This window comes from Musca autumnalis, unplaced genomic scaffold, assembly GCF_047663935.1.
Source record: "Musca autumnalis isolate F117 unplaced genomic scaffold, ASM4766393v1 scaffold_3, whole genome shotgun sequence".
Classification (NCBI taxonomy): Eukaryota; Metazoa; Arthropoda; class Insecta; order Diptera; family Muscidae; genus Musca; species Musca autumnalis.
In genome coordinates, this window is record NW_027411866.1 from 196575770 (window position 1) to 196594492 (window position 18723).

The following is an 18723-nucleotide window of genomic DNA, read 5'->3' on the forward strand; positions in this document are numbered from 1 at the left end:
CCATTTCTTTCAACAATTGTTTTAATTGAAAATCTTGTTTAAGACAATGGTAATTAGCTTGTATGTGAATGTAAGAAGAATGCCCATCAGTACCAATACATCATTAACATGGTGATAGTAATCCGTTCTTAAATCAACACACAATAGGTAAAACCCGCATTTTTATTGGTCACAAAGTCATAAAATGAAAAAAAGTATTTTTTTAATCAGATTAAATCAGAATATCTTATCTGGGCTTTGGGAAGAAATGGAACAGAAAATGTAATTTCTTTTTTGGGCCCTTTAATTACATGCTTCAGGATCAAAACTGAACTGAAACTTGGTATAAAAAATGAAGAAGAGTATGTCCTATAATTAAGCTGAATGTACAATTAGTGTAAAAAATATTCCCTTTTCAATTTTACCAGTAATATCACCTCAGTATTTTAGAAGTCCATACCCAGCAATTCGATTTTAGGCAAAATTCTTCACCATCAGCTTTATTTGCGCTTATGCTCCCACTAAAGACAAGGACGAACAGACCAAAGATATATTTTATGAGTGCTTAGAAGAAACATATGACATTTGTCCTGCCCATGACATTAAAATTATTCTAGGCGATTTTAATGCCAAAATTGGAAAGGAGAATATCTTTGGCCCAACAGTCGGAAAATTCAGTCTCCACAATGAAACATCTGACAATGGCATGAGACAGATAGACTTCGCAGCGGCAAAAAACATGGTAGTTAGCAGTACCAGATTTAAACATCTCGACATCCATAAGGGCACCTGGCTGTCTCCAGATCAGAAAACAAGAAATCAAATTGATCACGTTGTGATAGATGGTAGACATTCATCGAGCGTGTTGGATGTGCGCTCGTTCCGAGGAGCAAACATAGACTCGGACCACTACCTTGTTGCAGCAAAGGTACGAACCCGCTTAAACGTAGCAAACAAAGTACGAACAGACACAACACGAAAGTTAGACATCGGTAAGCTGCAATCACAACAGATAGCCACAGCATATTCCACTCAACTAGCCCAATTGCTTAACGCGAGCACTCCTTGTCCCGATAACATAACAGCACAATGGCAAAATATTGCCCACTCCATGCAAACAGCCGCAAAATCCATACTTGGATTCCAGAGACCTCCACAAAGGAATTCATGGTATGACCAGGAGTGTCGTGCTGCTACCGAAGTTAAAAATGCAGCATATAGAGCTACTTTACAATCAGTAGCAAAACGTAGCGCACGAGAGAGATATCGGGAGAAAAGGAGAGAAGAGAAACGTCTTTTTCGCAAGAAAAAGAGAGAAATGGGAAAGCGGGAGTGTAAAAAAATCGAGATGTACAGGAGCCAGAATGAAGTCCGAAAATTCTACCAAAGAGTGAAACATCAAACAGATGGCTTTGGTACAGGCACATCCTCCTGTAGAGACCAGCAAGGTAATCTGGTAACAGATACAGACAGCGTGCTCAGGATATGGAAGGAACATTTCTCCAATCTGCTGGTATCCAATAGTAGCGAAGACGATGATACCACAGAACCAATCCCAGAAGATAGTATAGAATATATACCACCCGGCCAAGATGAGGTAAAAACAGCAATCAACCAGCTGAAGAATAATAAAGCAGCAGGAGCCGATGGCTTACCAGCCGAGCTGTTTAAAACCGGAGGCGACGCGCTGATAAGGTGTATGCATCAGCTAGTTAGCACCATCTGGAAGGAAGAACGCGTACCCGACGATTGGAACCTGAGCATCCTATGTCCCGTCCACAAGAAAGGAGATAATACTTTATACTCCAACTATAGGGGCATAAGTCTTCTCCCTATTGCCTATAAGATAGTGTCAGGGATATTGTGCGAACGACTAAAGCCAATGGTCAACGAAATAATTGGACCATACCAATGGGGCTTTAGACCTGGCAAGTCCACCATTGACCAGATATTTACCCTGCGGCAAATCCTAGAGAAGACCCAAGAGATGCAGATCGACACATTTCACCTTTTTGTCGATTATAAAGCAGCATTCGACAGTCCCCTCCGATCAAAGGTATTCCACGCAATGTCTGAATTTGGTATCCCCGCAAAGCTCATCCGGCTTTGTAAGACGACTTTAACTGATACTAGGTCCTCAGTTAAAATTGGAAAGAACCTCTCCGAAGAATTTTGTACCAAAAGAGGTTTCAGACAAGGAGAGAGCCTTTCGTGCGACCTATTCAACATTTTGCTGGAAAAGGTAATACGAGATGCAAATGTCAAAAGAAATGGCACAATTTACACCAATAGCCACATGTTACTTGCTTATGCTGATGATATAGACATCATGGGACGATCAGTAAAGGAAGTAACTGATACCTTTAGGAAGGTCGAAGCAGAATCTGCGAAAGTGGGTCTGGCGGTAAACGGCGAAAATACCAAATTGATGGTGTCGACGCGCAAAGCGTCCATAGAGCTCGGACCAACTGTGGAAGTTGGTACCTACAATTTTGAGGTAGTTAAAGACGTCGTCTACCTCGGCACTGCCATAAACACAACAAACAACATCAGTTGTGAAATAAGAAGAAGAATTGTATTGGCCAACAGATGCTACTATGGTCTAAGTAAGCAAATTAAAAACAAAGCTACATCTCGTCAAACAAAAATAACACTATACAAAACGCTGATACTACCTGTGCTAATGTATGGCTCCGAAGCATGGGTACTTGCGCAAGCAGATAAGGCAGTGCTTGGTGTGTTTGAGAGGAAAATTCTTCGAAAGATCTACGGGCCGATTTGCGTTGACGGTGAATATCGACGTCGTATGAACCACCAGCTATATAAGCTATACAAAGACATGAATATAGTTAAACGTATCGAGATGCAACGATTAAGTTGGCTAGGCCATATCATGAGAATGAGCGATGATGAACCCGCTAAAAAGGCGTATGAATAAATGCCACATGACGGTGCACGCAGAATCGGCAGGCCTAAGCTTCGATGGAGCATACAAGTTGATGAAGAAATGGAAAGGCGCGGTATTCCAAAAAAGTCAAGCGAAAAACAGAGAGGAATGGAGATCTTTTCTTAGTTCGGTCTATGGAACAAATGTTCTGTAATGGGCCAACTAAGTAAGTAAGATCTATATCAATTTGAACTGATTTCTATATAATATGGTACACTTATTACTAGACAAAATTCCGTCACACAATCCTAATTTCATCAAAATTGGACAGATATAGGGTGTTTGGTGCAGCAAATACGTGAAATAGGGCGAAAATATTTATGGGAGCTACATATATCCAAATTTGAACAGATTTCGATGTAATTTAGCACACTTATTTCTAGACCAAGTTCAGTCACATAATCCAAATTTCATTAAAATCGAACGTATATAGCGTGTTTGGTGCAGCAAATACGTCAAATCGGACGAAAATATATATGGGAGCTATATCCAAATCTGAACCGATTTTGATATAATATGACACAATTATTTTCAGACCGAATTCAGTCACATGTTCCAAATTTCATCAAAATCGGATGTATATAGCGTGTTTGGTTCATCAAATACGCCAAATCGGGCGAAAATGTATATGGGAGCTATATCCAAATCTGAACCGATTTTCATCAAAAGCAATAGCGTTCTTTCTATGGCTAAGAAAATTATATTCCCCAATTTTCAGCTAAATCGGATAAAAAATGCGACCTGTACGTTGCGAAGAAAAATACATGGACAGACGGACGGACGGACATGTATAAATCGACTCAGAAAGTGATTATATGTATATCCCCAAAAGGAACTATGGGTCTATTTCGTTTCCTTTTGTATGTTACATACAAATGCAATATCCCTTACCGCAGTGTGGTGTAGGGTATAATAAATTATTGTTATACATTACTTGCAGAATTATCGTTTGCTTATTTGTGGAGCTTTTATTCAAAGCAGAACCAGAAATATTTCCGCTTGTCATTCTATCTCTAGAAAACATAATTAGGTCATCAAATCATTAATTGGAAAAAGTAGTTCCTTCATTATGAAACAAAATAAGTTATTCTACATTTCAACAGAATCTCACATATCATTATAAATTTAAATCTCTTCACACATCAGCCACTTAACTACAGAAAAAACAATTGAATCAATCAAAAATCTAAAGCCCAACCGCAATAGTTTTATATTAATGTGAACTGGGTTGTGGAGTTTTGTTTACTCCAGTAAATGATCTATTGTTGCAAATATTTTTCAAAAACAACATTACAGCAACATTATTTACCAATTTTGCATGCTTGTTAATAGCGGCGGCTACCACAATCAGCGATTAACAAAACAATAAAAAATTGTTAACATCATCATCATGATAATGTTTGTTAAGTGAAATCAACAATCTAAGCAAACCACATCAAATTGATTAAGAAGCTTTACTCCATTGTTGTGTATGCTACGATGCTTACGAACTGGATGGATTGCTGCTAGCTAGCTGAATTGGAAAAGAAGCAGTTCTGTTACCCACCACAAATTAATTTTACATTTTGTGGGTTCAGTTGTTTGGCAGAGCTCGATTCTTGTTCGCTTCCAGGAGACAATAGAGTTGTAAATTCATGCAGTTCATGTTGGTTTTAGTTCGTCTTCATTGTTTTTTTTTTCTTCTACCTTTACAATTGTTGCAATAATTAACGCATTTGCATGAAGATTGTGGTGGTGGTCTCCGCGATGATGATTTGCAAAAATGGCGTTGTAATGCGCCAAAAAAAAACAACAAAGCAACAAGAAGACATTGGAATGAATATTCACTACTAAAATTGTTTGTTTAAGGGGAACAGCAACAAATCACAGACATGACTGTGAAGAAGAGTTTTCGCTGTTATTGCCGGTTGCAATCAACAATGTCAGTTGTTCCAACTAAAGTTAAGCTGACTCACTTTTCCGATATCGTGGCCACAGCCACTACAACAAAAACGCACACAAAAATCGTCTGACAGATAAGAGGAAGTATTTGCATAAAATTTGCCATTAGTTTTTCTCAGCATTGCAACAATTGTTAAGAAATACTTTGAAACTTGTTATTTTACTTGGACCCTGACTTGAATGACAATGGAGATTTATGTGGAAATCAATTAAAATTATTCCGGTATAATTAAGTACCCGACTATTGTATGACATGCGAAATACATAGAAATATTCACAATAAATTGTCAAAACTTCCGAAAATTATGTAAAGACGGAGTTGTTGGATAGGAAACAGTTTTATATGTTGTAGGATTTTCAGATCGATGATTTGTAGTCAGATTACATACTTATGTGCATCTTACATTTTTAGGAATAGGACCTGATTACATGTATTCAATGCGCTAAGTTGTGGTGGCTAATATATTTAAAACCCACCCTCGAGAGTTTGTCTACACCATTTTCAGAAGTATTTCGAATTATTTTAATTGCAATTCGAGAATTTTATTTGTTATTCCTAACATTTTATTTGTAATTCGAGAATTCCATTTGTAATTCGAATTGTTCAATTTGTAATTCTAATTACTCCATTTGTAATCCGAAATATTTCATTTGTAATTCGAATTATTCCATTTGTAATTTCAAAATTTCAAATGAAATAATTCGAATTTCAAATGGAATAATTCGAATTACAAATAATTCGAATTACAAATGGATAAATTCGAATTACAAATGGAATAATTCGAATTACAAATGAAATGTTACGAATTACAACTAAAATGTTTCGAGTTATTGTAATTCAAGAATTTTATTTGTAATTCGTAACATTTCATTTGTAATTCGAATTATTCCACTTGTAATTCGAATTATTCCATTTGAAATTCGAATTATTCAATTTGTAATTCGAATTATTCTATTTGTAATTCGAATTATTCTATTTGTAATTCGAATTATTCCATTTGTAATTCGAATTATTTGTAATTCGAACAGTTTTATTTGAAATTCGAATTATTTCATTTGAAATTTTGAAATTACAAATGGCATACTTCGAATTACAAAAGGTATAATTCGAATTTCATGTATTCCCGATCATTTACAAGTCTTCAACACTCGAATACCGAATCATCGTGTTCCCAATCCTCTACGAATCGCTCAAAACCGACGAGCCCTGACAGTTCTATCAGCCACTAATCCTGCACGAATTTTCAAACTACTAAACGCCAATTTGGAGCACAGATGTGTACGTTAACGAGGCGTGTTTCCGAAGGGCGTGTTTCCGAAGTTTCTAACTACTAAACGTCAATCTGGAGCGCAGATGTATACGTTGAGCAACTTTACCTCGGGAGTTCCACACCTGACTGCTAACCCCATAAATTCCATATACGGTTCAGTAGAGGCAGGCTCAAGCGAGATAGGTCGGTATTGAACAGATTGGTGCTATAGGAAAGCTAATACCCCACATCCACTTCTGGTGCGATCCTTCCTCAGCACGTTAAAAACTGCAGTTGTTGTTGAACTTGGTTTCCTGGACTACCGCGACCGTGATATTCTTCCGACTCATGAAATTCACTATTTCCTCGATCTTACCTCGGAGGCCATTGCAGTCTTCCATACCGGTATGGTTCAAAAGAACCCGGAGCAGGCATTTAGACACAGAAAACGATACACATACAAAATTGAGTCCACTGAGGTGGCAGCCGCTGGTCGGAAAGCGGGCGTTTTGTGGTTTCGGGTCAATACGGTATGGCAGAACACGCCGCCGTGGGATTGCTGTACTCCAGGTTATAGGCCCAACTTTAGTCCGCTTTTGGAAGGTCATAACCGTATTGTCTTAAGGGATTTTAATTCTCATCATAAGCTGTGGCATTCGTCCACGGGAACGAGCAGACGGTTACAGTGCTGGCTGAGCAGATTGATAACTCTACATTTTGCACGGTCAATGAGGACGCCCCTACCGAAATTAGCTGAAAGTGTCACAGTTCGCAAAACGTAACCATCGTGTCACCCTTTCTGACAAATGACGTCGTCGGGCTACCCGTCGTTTCATAATCGTCTCCATCAGCCGACCGCTCGATTACATAAACTCTGAACGCCGTGTTTTTATCAATCATGGAAAATCTAATTGGCCGAGTTTCAGATAGGTCACTAATCACCGCTTGAGAGATCTGACCAATGCTTTTGATATTCGGAAAGCAAAAAGGACGTTCAGAGACATCATCACTGCTGCAGCCGCTTGCCATATTGTACCTGCTGGTCGAATACCCGAAGTGAGACCAACTTTCCTATCGAGGCGATGGAATTAGCAAATGAGCGTGATTAGCTACTCCGTGCCAAACCCAGTGACCATAGACTCATGGAGCTGACACTGGAACAGGTTGGTCGGTGAGCATAAGTAGAACTAGTGATAGTGGTTAAACCATCCGAAGAGTTGCAACATTGGAACCGGAATAAGTAAATTGTGGTCTCGAACCCTGTAAAGAAGGAAGATACGACCTCGGTCACGTTTGGCGACGTTACGCTAACTGATCCGAAGAGGTGGGCAAGTTATTTTAATCGAGAGTTTGTCAAGTTTGACGTAGGGGATGGAAGATACCAAGGAATGGTCCCGACCGGCCTTAACATGGCAAAGCCCAGGATTTATCTTGGTCTCTCTTTCATTCCAAGTGGACACTGACCTCCCCGTGGTGTCACCTGGGGAACTGCCTTTAACACCCTTTAAAGATAGTGAGTTAATATTTGCCGCGCGTTCACCCATAACAACGTTAAAAACTTGTGTTTGGGCGTGGGGTTAGTAACCCTCCCCTAGAAAAAACAGCGTACTATAAAAAAATTAAAGAAAAGACAAACAAACCCCTCTAAAATTGACGAACCGCGCAAACGTTTTAAGGACGATGATCTGCGAATCTGCACCAGGAATGTTCGCACTCTTTATAGAGAAGGTGCAGTTTACGCATTGGCAGATGTACTTGAAAAGTACAAGGCCAACATTACTGCCATACAGAAAATACGATGGAAGGGAAAAGGCGTCACAACAACACCTAAAGGTGACGCACTGTATTATAGCTGCCATGACACAAAGCATGAGTTTGGTTTCGGATTTGTACTCGTAGTTTGTCGGAGGTTAAAACATCTGGTCTCCAGCTTCACCCCAGTGAATGAAAGACTCGCTGCAATTCGATTAAAAGCAAAATTCTTCAACATCAGCTCTATTTGCGCTCATGCTCCCACTGAAGACAAGGACGAACAGACCAAAGATATATTTTACGACCACTTAGAAGAAACTTATGACCGTTGGCCTGCCCATGACATTAAAATTATACTAGGCGATTTTAATGCCAAAATTGGAAAGGAGAATATCTTTGGCCCAACAGTCGGGAAATTCAATCTCCACAGTGAAACATCTGACAATGGTATGAGACTGATAGACTTTGCTGCTGCAAGAAACATGGTAGTTAGCAGTACCAGATTAAAGCATCTTGATATTCATAAGAGCACCAGGCTGTCGCCAGATCAAAGAACATGGAATCAAATTGATCACGTTGTGAAAGATGGAAGACATGCATCAAGCGTGTTGGATGTACGATCGTTCCGAGGTGCAAACATAGACTCGGACCACTACCTTGTTGCAGCAAAGGTACGTACCCGTCTAAACGTTGCAAATAAAGCACGAACAGACACAACGCGGAAGTTGGACATCGGTAAGCTGCAATCACAACAGATAGTCACAGCATATTCCATTCAACTGGCCCAACTGCTTAATCAAAGCACTTCTCGTCCCGATAACATATCAGGACAATGGCAAAACATTGCCCACTCCATGCAAACAGCCGCAAAATCAGTACTTGGATACCAGAGACCTCCACCAAGGAATCCGTGGTATGACCAGGAGTGTCGTGCTGCTACAGAAGAGAAAAATGCGGCATATAGGGCTACTTTACAATCAGTAGCAACGCGTAGCGCACGAGAGAGGTATCGGGAGAAAAGGAGAGAGGAGAAACGTCTTTTCCGCAGGAAAAAAAGAGAGATGGAAAAGCGGGAGTGTGAAAAAAATCGAGATGTACAGGAGCCGGAATGAAGTCCGAAAATTCTACCAAAGAGTGAAACATCAAACTAATGGCTTTGGAACTGGCACATCCTCCTGTAGAGACCAGCAAGGCAATCTGGTAACTGATACAGAAACGTAGTGTGCTAAGAATATGGAAAGAGCATTTTCCAAACTGTTGGTATCCATTAGTAGCGAAGTCGACGAAGATACCACAGATCCAATCCCAGAGGATGGTATAGAATGTATGCCATCCGGCCAAGATGAGGTAAAAACAGCAATCAACCGGCTGAAGAATAATAAAGCAGCAGGAGCTGATGGCCTACCAGCCGAGCTGTTTAAAACCGGAGGCGACACGCTGATAAGGTGTATGCATCAGCTAGTTAGCAGGAAGAACGCGTACCCGACGATTGGAACCTGAGCATCCTGTGTCCCATCCATAAGAAAGGTGATAAGACTTTATGCTCCAACTATAGGGGCATAATTCTTCTCCCCATCGCCTACAAGATAGTGTCAGGGATATTGTGCGAACGACTAAAGCCCATGGTCAACGAAATAATTGGACCATACCAATGCGGCTTTAGATCTGGCAAGTCCACCATTGACCAGATATTTACCCTGCGGCAAATCCTGGAGAAGACCCAAGAGATGCAGATCGACTCCTACCACCTTTTTGTCGATTATAAAGCAGCCTTCGACAGCCCGCTACGTTCAAAGGTATTCCAAGCAATGTCTGAATTTGGTATCCCCGGAAAGCTCACTCGACTTTGTAAAATGACTCTAACTGACACAAGATCTTCAGTTAAAATAGGAAAGAACCTGTCCGAAGAGTTTTGTACCAAAAGAGGTTTCAGGCAAGGAGACAGCCTTTCGTGTGATCTTTTCAATATTCCTACTAGAAAAGGTTATACGAGAGCCAAACGTCAAAGGAAGTGGCACAATCTACACCAAAAGCCACATGTTACTTGCTTATGGTGATGATGTAGACATCATGGGACGATCAGTAAAAGAAGTAACCGATACCTTTATGAAGGTCGAAGGAGAATCTGCTAAAGTGGGTCTCGCGGTAAACGGTAAGAAGACCAAGTTGATGGTGTCGACGCGCAATGCGTCCATTGAGATCGGAACAACTGTTGAAGTTGGTACCTACAATTTTGAGGTAGTTAAAGACTTCTTCTACCTCGGCACTGCCATAAACACAACAAACAACATCAGTTTTGAAATAAAAAGAAGAATTATATTGGCCAACATATGCTACTTTGGCTTAAGTAAGCACTTCAAAAACAAAGCCACAACTCGTCAAACAAAAATAACGCTTTACACAAACACTGATACTACCCGTGCTAAAGTGTGGTTCCGAAGCCTGGGTACTTGCGCCTGGGTACTGCTTGACGATCTTCGAAAGATCTACGGACCAATCTGCTTTGACGGTGAATATCGACGTCGTATAAACCACGAGCTGTATCTGCTATACAACGACATCAATATAGTTAAACGTATCGAGATGCAGCGATTGCGTTGGCTAGGCCATATACTAAGAATGAGCGATGATGAACCTAAAGCTAAAAAGGCGTATAAATTCGAACCACATGGCGGTGCACGCAGAATTGGCAGGCCAAAGAATAGATGGCGCAAACAAGTGGATGAAGAGATGACAACGCGCGGTATTTAAGAAAGCGAAGCACTAATTGGAGATCTTTTCTTAGTTCGGTCTATGGAACAAATGTTCTGTAATGGGCCAACTAAGTAAGTAACAGCGGTGAAACCAGGTAATCCCAACATTAGCACCGCAATCGTCGCATCCGAACACAATCATTTAGGAATCAATCTAATTTAAATTTTGTAAGAGTAAAATATACAAAAACGTATAAAAAATTACATACCATGTCGGGCCATGACCTCTGGGTCTCCCCCTGGCTACGTAGGTGGTCTACACTTGAAAACCGAATAATCGAATTCCACATCATCTTCTAGTAGTTTACATCTAATTGCTAAGCAAGATGAATTTCCGATAATTTTCAAGTCCTCAACACTCGAACACCGAATCATCGTGTTCCCAATCCTCTACGAATCGCCCAAACCCGACGTTGTGAGCCCCGATAGTTCTATCAGCCACTAATCCTGGACGAAGTTTCAAACTACTAAACGCCAACCTGGAGCACTGATGTATACTTTAAGCACATCTACCTCGGATACACCCACACAGCCCATATACGGGTCATTAGAACCAGGTTCAGGTCATTAGAGCCAGGCGTGTTTCCGATCCTCGAAGTTTCTAACTACTAAACTCAATCTGGAGCGCAGATGTATACGTTGAGTAACTCTACCTCGGCAGTTCCACACCTAACTGCTAACCCCATACGTTTCATGTACGGTTCAGTAGAGGCAGGCTCAAGGGAGATAGGTCTGTATTGAACAGATTAGTGCAATAGGAAAGCTAATTCCCCACATCCACTTCTGGTACAATCCTTCCTCAGCACGTTATAAACTGCAGTTGTTGTTGAACTTGTTTTCCTGCACTGCCGCGACCGTGTTATTCCTCCGACTCATGAAATCCACTATTTCCTCGATCTTACCTCGGAGTCCATTGCAGTCCTCCATCCAGGTATGGACCAAAAGAATCCGGAGCAGGCATTTAGACACAGAAAACGATACAAATATAAAATTGAGTCCACTAAGGTGGCAGCCGCTGGTCGGAACACGGGTGTTTTGTGGTTCCTGGTCAATCCGGTATCACAGAACACGCTGCCGTGGGATTGCTGTACTCCAGGTTATAGGCCCAACTTTAGCCCGCTTTTGGAAGGTCATAACGTCTTGTCTTGGGGGATTTTGTCTCGGGGGATTTCTCATCATAAATTGTGGCATTCCGTCCACGGGAATCATCATAAATTGTGGCATTCCGTCCACGGGAACGAGCAGAGGGTTACAGTGCTGGCTGAGCAGATTGATAACTCTACATTTTGCACGGTCAATGAGGACGCCCCTACAGAAGTTAGCGGAGAGTGTCACAGTTCGCAAGACATAACCATCGTGTCACCCTTTCTGACAAATGACGTCGTCGGGCTGCCCGTCGTTTCATAATCGTCTCCATCAGCCGTCCGCCCGATTTCATCATCTATGAACGCCGTACTTTTATCAATCATGGAAAAGCTAATTGGTCGAGTTTCAGAGAGTTCACTAATCACCGCTTCAGAGATCTGACCAATCCCCCTGATGTTCAGATAGCAAAAATGACGTTCCGAGACATCATCACTGCTGCAGCCACTTGCCATATACCTGCTAGTCGAATACCCGAAGTGAGACCAACTTTCCCATCAGAGGCGATGGAATTAGCAAATGAGCGTGTTTAGATTCTCCGTGCCAACCTCAGTGACCCTAGAGTCATGGAGCTGACACTGGAGATTAAGAGGTTGGTTGGTGAGCATAAGCAGGACAAGTGGTTAAATCATCCGAAGAGTTGCAACATTGGAGCCGGAATAAGTGAGTTGTGGTCTCGAACCGTGTAAAGAAGGAAGATACAACCTCGGTTACGCTTGGCGACGTTACGCTAACTGATCCGAAAAGGTGGGCAAGTTATTTCAATCGACAGTTTGTCGAGCACCCCTGGAGTGACAGGGTGAAAAGTACAACGTGACATTAGATCTCTTCCTGCCGAGGATAAACCACCACTAGAGTTTGGGAATTCCCGACTTTTTTTCATTCCCGGGAAATCGGGAATGAAAATTTCTCATTCCCGGGAACCCGGGAATTCCCGGGAATATGGGAAATGGAATCCGTGGGGCATATACGTGACAGAGAGTAAGCAAACATGAAGTACTTACTCCCTTTATGTGTAGTTGTGTCGTTAGTTATCTCTTTGGAACAATATTAAGGGCAAAATACAAAAGGGTCAAAAAGCAATAGCAAACATCTTAAAAGACGTTGCGCCAAAATCTTGAAAGAACCAATAAATCATATACGGCATATGGCAACTGTTCAAGAATATCTATATGTATGCGATCAAAATCCAATTATTCCTGACTAATTTGCGGAGGTTATATAAAATATGTGTTTCGCAGTACCATCCTAGCAAAGCTTCCTCGATATCAAAGAGTGCTGTCCGATTATATTTTTAAAGTCAACGATATGTTATGTTGTTCCTATGGTTCGAAGAGCGTGTTAATCATAGAAAAACACCTGTATAGCGAATTTTTATACGGCTGACCTTTTGAGTACACGACTTTACAATTGCAACACGGTGGCAGCAATATGAACATTCATACCATAGTTATTACTGGCTTCCAATCCTAAGATACTCCATTTGCCACATATACATTATACAGTTTTTAATATTGCATACAATAATTTTGGAGAATACAACAATTCGAATAGATCACAGCTTTTATATCTTAGCAAATTAATATCCCAGCAAAATGTTCGATGCCAAAGATGACATTCAATCATGGGTGCAAGTGATCTGGCATGTCATCTTTTTAGCATCTTCATCGATGAATTTTATATGAGCGTGGACTCCAAAAGATGACGTTCTTTTCTGGATCCTAAGCATGTCATTTTAACCAATGCGTTGACATGTCATTTTCACCAACCCCTTGGCATGAAATTTTCATGTCTTGTTTGGAAAATGGAAATGCTGTATTGAAATATGGTTTTCATGAAAAACAAAACTCTTTATTAATTCAAACGAATTCATGAAATAGCTACAATTAATTTATCAGTTTAGTTTTTCAAAAGTTTACATCCAAAATTGCAATTTAATCACCACCGCTGCAACGCAAAAGATTACTTCCTCCGTTCTCCGCAACTGATATTCTTTCATCTTACAAAAGGTTTTTTCAATTATCTTCCCATCACCAGTTCAGATTTCAACATGGACTCCAAATGCACTCCTTTAAGTATTTTTATTTCGTAAATTACTTTTATTTTATAATTTTGTTATTTTATAACAACATTTTGGTAATTTATACTCTTTTGTTTAGTGACGGAAATATGTAGGGATCTACAACCCGGCTTGCTTTAGGGATCTCTAAGAACAAAATGTAACGAACGGGGAGGAGAGACTTTTTATGGAAAATACCATTTATGCTTAATTAATTTATTTTTAATTGTTTCTTTCCAAAAGTAGTTTCTTCTTTATTTTCAGATTGTTGTTCCTTTTCGTTTCGGACTTTTTTTTCAAATTCCAAGAAGCGAGATTTGATTGATTTCATTCTATGTCAGATTTAGAACAGACAAGGGAACTTTTAAAATAGCAATGTGTGCAGTCCGATTCTATTTTTAGCCAGATGGTTGGGACTTCATATAATACCAATTGTTTAGAAGTTTTAGTTGTTTGATATGCAGGAAATGTAAGACAACATCACGACGACAGTTCTAACAACTTTGGTCTGTTCCAGAAACTGCAAGAATCTACTTATTTTTACTACGATAACAATTTTTCCTTTATGTTATCGGAAAAAATAGTAAAAATTAGTAGATTTTTGCAGTACTGGAACATACCAAAATGAAAATAAACAGGTGTGTAAATAAAAACACAAACATCATCTCTATTGGATCGATGGAATGGGTACAAATGCTGATGAAAAGATCGGATCTTTCACGACTTCCTTTGAACCAATGCAAAAGATGACATGAAATCACGTCATCGCAAAGAACCCCTTCCGTCAAATTTTGCTGGGTATACTTCAAGAACGCTATCAATAAAAGTATAGACTAGAACAACAAGGAAATGGCTTCAAAAAGTTCAGAATGCTTCTATTCTTTGCCGTAATCAACTAAAAATATAGAATTATGAGAGGTTCGAATTCCAGAGAAAAAAACCAATTATCGAGAGAACCCAAATGTATATATTTTATACGAATTACCGCGATTTTTACAATGGACCCGCAATTACGTATAATCGGGGCACGAATTATCGCGACTCCATTATATTGCCAATATTAAATAAATAAATAAAATAAACAAATAAGGCAAACAAGTGAAAACGGCGTTAAGTTCGGCTGGGCCGAACTTGTTATACCCTCCACCACGAGTTGTATTGATGTAAAATGGAACACTTAGTTTCCTTTCGTATATGAAGAAGACAAATACCAATATTTCTATAAGATAATATGGCTAAAACCTAAAAAAATACCAAAAATCAAAAGGTATGCTTCCATGAGGGATATAGGAAGTCGTGGACCAATACTAATAATTCTATTCTGGAATATTTTATAACCCCATAGTCATTTCGGTCAGTCATTTCGGTGGGATATTGACGTCACAACCTTCAGAATTACGAAAGTCGGAAGGTACCGTTTTATAGGGGCTATATGAAGGCGTGAACCTATACAAAATTAGAAGGGAAAGTGAAGTAACCCCAACGAAGACTAAATACCAAATTTCAGTCATTTCGGTGGGATATTGAGGCCACAACTTTCAAAATACCGAAAATCGGGAGGTACCGTTCTATGGGGGCTATATGAAGACATGGACCTATACCCACATATCGACAGTTTTATACCCCAAATGAAGACTTAATACCAAATTTCAGCCATTTCGGAGGAATATTGAGGCCACAACCTTCAAAATATTGCGAGCTGTATCATGATTTCAACAGACGAGCGGACGGACGGACCGACGGAAATGGTTATATCGACATAGCATTTTACCATGATCAAGAATATATATATTTTATAGGGTCCCCGATGAATATTTCGAAGTGTTACAAACGGAATGACAAATTTAATTATACCCTCCATTTTTTGGTGGAAAGTATAAAAATATACATGACTTATACATAAAAATACAAATACCCGTATTCCCGGGAATTTCAAAAAAATATCCCGGGAAATCCCTTTCAAAAAATTTCGGGAATTCCCGGGAAATCCCGGGCCGAGAATTCCCGACCAGAAACTCTAACCACCACAATTTACAATGGATGATGTTGCGATTGTCATCAGGAACGCAAAATCATCCAAAGCGTTGGACCCTCTTAGAATCTCCATGGTAATGCTGAAAGAGCTGAATGAGCCTCGAGTGGATTAATTCACTAAAGCTCTCAACATGTCGCTAGCCGCTCTCATTGTTCACAAAGTCTAGAAATGGCAGGGTAGTCCCGCTACTGAAGCCAGGCAGAAATGTCAGCGAAGCGGAATCGCTGTCGCCCGTAGCGAAGAAGACTTAGCCAGAACAAGCCGTGTGGTAGAACAGTGATGGTGGCGGTCAACAAATCAAATGCCTTTGATACTTTCAAGCACTCCACGCTGTTTAAGGACATTGAGCAGACAACCCTCCGGTCAAGTCTGAAACGTTGGATAATCAATTATATGTGTGGACGCCAGTCGTACCTGGAATTCGGGAACAAGACGTCCAAACCCCGTGGATGGAAAAAGGAGTTCCCCAATGGAACCGCGGGAGCTATTTAACCTCTAACTATCCTGTATCCCACCCCCTCAATATGACATTGAGTATGCGGAATTTACGATCTTGGCGGTTTGGCTTTCGTTGCAATCACCATATGTTGGATAGAACCACCCCCATCCAGGCATGTCAGGAAGGATCTTCATAATCTAGAAAAATAGATCCAACGTTGCATGAGAGAACCCCTAAAGTAACAAGCCTATCACGCAGGTTAAAATAGCAATAACACAAATGCAGTGGCCTATCACGCAGGTTAAAATAGCAGTCACGCAGATGCAGTGGCCGATACCATAAACAACTATCGTGTGAATGCGGTCTTCGAAGAAAACAGGCCACTTTCACTGGTCTAACCCATAGGTCCAAAGCGCGCAGACATGTGGGTCAATTGCACTGAGTCGACAGTCGATTGATAGCAATTCAGAATTGTACACCATTCACATATATTCTGAGGTAATTAGTTATGGTGCTGTGCATTTTCCGGAATCTACGCTGATGTTGGGCAACTGGGAAACTTTTTCGCATCATTGGGAAGAGTAGTGCCTAGAGATAAGTGCCTGAGGATAAGAAGGAGATCGACATGTAAGAATCACCTATGCTGGCATCCTTGCCTGGCTTCATTAGCGAGACCAAACTACCAACTTTCAACTATCGTGTGAATGCGGTCTTCGAAAAAAACAGACCACTTTCACTGGTCTAACCCAGAGGTCCAAAGCGAGCAAACATGAGGTTCAAGTACACTGAGTCGACAGTCGATTGATAGCAATTCAGAATTGTATGCTGACCTAAATTAGTAGTAGTTCTAGTAGGTCTGGGAACGAGCCTTTCACTGTCGTCGGTTGTTGGAGGATGTTTATAAAGGACTTTATTTAGGTCGTACCGGCTACTATTGATGAACCACAAAGCGGTAGATGTGGTGACTATTCAGGTGTCAAGCCAAAATTAAGTGTCTAGCAAGCAAAACATTATGGTGATGTGCGGACAATATTCTTGTTTCCTCACTGCCCACGATGGACATCATAACACATGCAGTAGGAATCCTGAGCGCACAATTTTGGGTCATCTGCAAATAACATAAAAACGGTGTGGCTCAAAATGCAGAGACTAACCACAATTCCTCCGCAGATCCCTGCAAAAGCTTATTCAGGACTTTGGCTTTAATATACATATGCTGTGTGGTCGCGAAATTAAACAAGGTATCAAATGCGCCTTGCAGTATTTTGAGTTGCTCAATTGTCGCAATTGTTCGGATATCGACAAAGATTTCCAACTCGGACTTGAGTTCAGGAGGAAAATATAGATGTAGGGTATTTTGAAGGCAAGATGACTAAACGTCTTTCCGTAAATAAGTGTCTACCGCAGACGACATGATCGTGCAGTCGTCTGCGAATGAAAACTTCCTAACATCGGGAAGTGTGTGTTGATAAGGAAGTCTAGAGATTCCTTATTTTCGCAACAGACGACCTTGATTCCACTGTAGGGGGCAACGCTACCGAACTGCATGTATTTGGGAGGTTCCCCATAGCCCGCGAACATAACATCACGTAGACATTCTTTAATTAGCAGACATCGATTGTCGCCGAGTTGCCTTTAGGGTCAGATCTATCGATGACTGCTACTCGAAGTACATCTGGTAACATTGGTCTGCCTGTCTTTTGTCTAGCGCCGCTAAGAGAAGATCCGGAAGATACCTTTTTGGCTCAGTTTAGCTTGAGAGGCTGACTGAGCTTGGATGTCTTTCCGGTTCTCACTCTTTTGATAGCCAATAGAGGAGGTAGAAGGTTTGTAGTTTAGATGAAGAAGAGTTGCTTGTGATAGGACCCACACGTACAGGGGTCAATTCCGGCTCACACTACCAAACCTTCTGCATATTTGAATTTATCTGGAGTTGATTCATCTTTTTGTCTTCAGCTCCCTCGACTTTGAGGGGGACTCCGTTGTTTGAAGAGGGAGTTGAAGTCAGAAGAGGTGAATCCTTCGAAGAGTTGTGAGTCAAACAACTATCGCCTCTTTAGGGGCTATAGGAGTCGATGTTGGGGTCTGTGTTCATCGGGATGAGTGAAGGCGTATTCATTTCAAGATTTCATCTGCGTCATTGAGGATTTTTTCTTTCAAACTTGCCCATCACTCTGAGATTGATGCTGCTTAATTTGATTTCTCCCATCAAAATGGACGATTGTTCCCAGCCTATGTACTTCCTGAGGTAGTTCATCGATCTGCAATAGTCCCTCTTCTTCTTTACCAACAGAGTCGCAAAGCTGGTTGAGGTGGTGTGAGCCTTTCCGATCAAGTTTTGGTCGGCCATCCATCCTGAAGGATTTGTGTGTATCCACTGAAACCGAAGCCAGATTATCGTCGACAAAAGTCGCTGAAATGACTG

General features: G+C 40.7%; 1 protein-coding gene across 1 annotated transcript in view; it reads right to left on the reverse strand.

The window, feature by feature from the left end:
- Positions 1–18723, reverse strand: part of LOC141398666 (protein obstructor-E-like) — a 505056-nt gene that overhangs the window by 477312 nt on the left and 9021 nt on the right. The window lies entirely within an intron of this gene.